This window comes from Pteropus vampyrus, unplaced genomic scaffold, assembly GCF_000151845.1.
Source record: "Pteropus vampyrus isolate Shadow unplaced genomic scaffold, Pvam_2.0 Scaffold399, whole genome shotgun sequence".
NCBI classification, from domain to species: domain Eukaryota; kingdom Metazoa; phylum Chordata; class Mammalia; order Chiroptera; family Pteropodidae; genus Pteropus; species Pteropus vampyrus.
In genome coordinates, this window is record NW_011889180.1 from 1,024,958 (window position 1) to 1,029,729 (window position 4,772).

Consider the following 4,772-nt stretch of genomic DNA (forward strand, 5'->3'; position numbering starts at 1 on the left):
AACTCCTTCTTAGACGCTACTTCCACTCGCCTCCCCCAATTCAAATTTATAGTTCTACCTAGGTACCACATTGGTACACACATCCGGATCTTAGATCATGCTATTTCTCCCATCTAGAATGCCCTATTCTGTTCCACCCCAATTTCTCTGGCTTGTTTTATCAATCCTTCAGTTGTCAAATAAAACATCTCATCTGGGAGTTTTTCCTGGTTTTACCCTTAAGCCTCTGTTGCATGCCACTTGTACGGGCTTTCTTTTATCATAACATTTATCACACTATAATAAAACCCTATATCACACTATAATTTATGTGTTCTTTGAGCTCTTTGAAGGCAGACACTGTCTTATTCACTGTGGTATAACCAATATCTAGCACTGTTCCTAGCACATTGTACGCATTCAGTAAATATTTGTTTAATGAATGAAATCTGATCTCATCTGCATAATTTATAAAGGGCTCATTCTTCATGTAATACTTAGATAAAAGGCCAATCACAGAACTTTCTATTTTGAGAAATACAGTGACATGTTTAAAGATTCAGATAAGAAAGAACTGACAGTCAAAAGTTTCCTGTTTGAGAGAAAGAAGGAAGTTGAATCTTAAAAGCCAGAAGCTTAGAAGTGCTGGGTCAAGTGGGGTGGTGGCAGAGGGATAAATCAGAAATTCGAAAATTAAGTTGACTTTTATTTGTAATAGTGATATTACCGTAGCAAGAGAAGCTGCAAATTATGCTGGTTTTCTGAGGAGCTTCATGTGTTCATAGGGTACAGCATATGAACTTATCAATTGCCACCTGGAAGCATTTGGCAAATACTTGCTGATTGCCTTCCAATTAGTTTTTAGCCAAATATCCAAGGAGAAAATTTCTAGCTTGTTTTTTATTGTTTCTCCATCATCATATTGGCAAGGTATGGTTAAAGGAATGGCTTGGAGGGTAGAGTCATCTTTGATTCTTTTTCTTTCACCTTCCACATCCCACTGATCAGCAAATCCTATCAGCCCGACTTAAAAAATCTATCGAGTCAGACCAGCTCTCACCACCTCCACTGGTGCAATGTGCACCCAAACTAGCCTTAAATATCCCCTGAACTGCTGCCAGAGTCTCCTAACTGTTCTCGTGTCTCTTCTTGCCGTCTTCATAGGTTGGCTACTACCTACAGGGGCCTACATAACAGGTAAATTAGATATTGATTCTCTGCCTTGTGTCCTCTAATAAATAGCCCAGGGGACTTCAAACTGGAGAATGGAAAAAAAAAATTGGTAAATGCATATCATACTGTAGTGTTTAGCAATAGAAAGGAAAGAACTACTGATACCCGCAAAAAGCATGGTAAGTTTAACAGACTCGGGGAAAAACAGATAAAGACAGTACTGCTACAACTATAACAACCCTTGGGGGTCAGAGGGACTGTGCGCAGGGCCAAGGCTTTACTTTCTGAGGAGCAGCATCAGAGACTGCACCTTTGGGGGAAATAGATGTCCATAAACTACTCCGGCCGAGTCACTGAAGGAATAAGCAAACGAGTCTCAGGCCAAAGAGGGATCAATATCCAGGAATGCCGCAATGTATTACTGAAATGTCCAGTTTTCAACAGAAATTATGAGACATGCAACGAGACAGGAAAGTGTGACCATAAACAGGAAGGAGAAGGAAGAGAAAGCGGGCAACAGAAACTGCCTTAGAGGGGGCCCCAGATGTTGGACTTAACAAAGATTTGAAAGCCCTCATCATAAATATGTTCAAAGAACAAAAAGATGTCATGTTTAAAAAATTAAAGGAAGGTATACCGACAATGCCTCATCTAACAGAGAATATCAATAAAAGAAAGTTGTTTTTTTTTTAATGAATAATGATAAAGACACAAAGTACCAAAACTTATGGAATGGAGCTAAAACAGTGCTTAAATGGAAATTTTTATCTATAAATGCCAATATTTTTTTAAAAGAAAGATCTCAAATCAATATACTAAACTTCCCCCTTAAGGAACAGGGAAAAGAATAGCAAATTAAATCCAGAACAAGCAAAAAGAAGAAAATGATAAAAATTAGAGTGGAAATTAAGGAAATGGAGAACGGGGAAAAAAAAGAAATGAAATCAAATTCAATTCTTTGAAAAGGTCAACAAAATGACAAATCTTTAGCTTGATTGACCAAGAATAGAAAAGACTAAAATTACTAATATCAGAAATGAAAAAAGGGATATTGCTACTGATCTAACAGAAATAAAAAAGATTATAAGGGAATACTATGAACAGACAAACGGACAAAGTCCTAGAAAGAAACAAACTAACAAAACTAACTCAAGAAGAAACAGAAAGCCTAGAAAGACCTATAACAAGTAATGAGATTGAATTAGTAATTCCAAACTTCCCACAGAGAAAATCCTAAACCCAGATGGCTTTACTGGTGAATTCCACCAAACATTTAAAGAATTAATAGTAATCCTCTGAAACACTTTCAAAATATAGAAGAGGAGGAAACACTTTCCAACTTGTTCTATAAGGCCAGTATTACTCTGATACAAAAACCAGAAAAACATGTTACAAAAAATCCTACCTACCAATATTTCTTAGAAATATAGATACAAAATCCTCAACAAATGCTAGTCAATTGAATCCAGCAACATATAAGGAGGATTATACACCACAACCAAGTGGGAATTATCCCAGGAATGCAAAGTTGATTTTACATTGGAAAATAAGTTAATGTAATACACCATATTAATAGAATAAGGGACAAAAAACATTTGATTATCTCAATGGGTGCATTAAAAAAGAGAGCACTTGAAAAAATCCAAAAACATTTTATGATTAAAAATACTCAATAAACTAAGAATAGAAGGGAACTTCCTCAAACTGAAAAAAAGGGCTTCTATAAAAAACCCACAGCTAACATCACACTGGAATGAATGCTTCCCCCCGCCCTCTAGAACAGACTAGGAAGTCCATTCTCACCCTTTTATTCAATAATATATTGAAAGCTCTATCCAAAGCAATAGGGCAAAAAATAAAAGACATCCAGATGAAAAAAGAAGACATAAAATGATCTCTATTTGTAGATAACATAATCTTATACACAGAAAATCATAAGAAATCCACTAAAAAATATGAGAGCTAATAAAGGAGTTTAGCAAGATTTCAAGATACAAGATCAATAAACAAACACCAATCCTATTTCTGTATACTAGCAAATAATCCAAAAATAAAATTTGAAATATAATTTCATTTATAATAGCATCAAAAAGAAATAAAGTACACAGGAATAAATTTGTACAAAAGAAAAACAAAACCTGTATACTGAAAAATATAAAACATTATCGAAAGAAATTTTTAAAAATCTAAATAAATGGAAAGCTACCCCGTGTCCATAGATCAGAAGACTAAAATTGTTAAAATGGCAATACTCCCCAAGCTGATCTATAGATTCAGTGTAATACCTATCAAAATCCCAGTGGACTTCTTTGCAGAAATTGACAAGCTGATCCTAAAATACTGTAAAGAAAAAAAAAAGTACTGATTTCAAAAATTACTACAAAGCTAGAGTAATCAAAACAATGTGGTACTGGTATAATGACAGACAAATAGATGAATAGAATAGAATAGAATAGAATAGAATAGAATAGAATAGAATAGAATAGAATAGAATAGAAGACTCCCAAAATAAACCTTTGTTTATATGGTCAAATGATCTTTGATAAGGGTGCCAAGACCACTCAATGGGGAAAGAACAGTCTTTTCAACAAATGGTGCTGGGACAATTAGATGTCATTATGTGAAAACAATGAAGTTGGACCACTCCTTCACATCATATACAAAAATTAACTCAAATGGATCATAAGCTGATACGTAAGAGCTCAGACTATAAGATTCTCAGAAGAAAACATAGAAGTAAATCTTCATGACTTTTGATTAAGCAATAGTTTCTTAGATATGATACCAAAAGCACATGCAACTAAAGAAAAAAGAGGTAAGTTGGACTTGATCGAAATTAAAAATTTTTTTGCTTCAAAAGAAACCATCGAAGACAACCCACAGAATTGGAGAAAAAATCCGCAAATCACATATCGGATAAGGAACTTATATCTGGAATATATGAAGAACTATTATACTTCAACGATAAAAAGACAATCCAATTTAAAAATGGGCAAAGGATATGAACAGACATTTCTCCAAAGAAGATATATAAATGACCAAAATGCACATGAAAAGATGCTCAAAATCCTTAGTTGTTAAGAAAATGCAAATCAAAACAACATTAAGATACCCACTAAAATGGCTGAAATGTTTGGCAGCTCCTGAGAATATTAAACACAGAGTCACCATATGACCTAGCAATTATGACCTAGGTATAAGCTTAAGAAAAATGGAAACATATACCCACACAAAAATGTGTACATGAACGTTCATAGCAACATTATTCAGAATAGCCAAAAAGTGGAAACAACCCAAACATTCATCAACTGATGAATGAATAAACAAGAATAGTAAATTTATACAGCAATATTTTTCAGCCACAAAAAGGAACGAAGTACAGATACATGTTACAACATGAATGAACCTTGACAGCATTAAATATATTAAAACACACACACACGCACACACACACACAAAAGACCACATATTGTATGATTCCGTTTACATCAAATGTCCAGAATAGGCAAATTCATAGAGACAGAAAGTAGATTAGTAGTTGCCTTGGGCTGACAGTGAGCGTGGGCTGCGGAGGTAGAGAGTGAATGTTAATGGGTATGGGATTTCTTTTGGGGGTGATA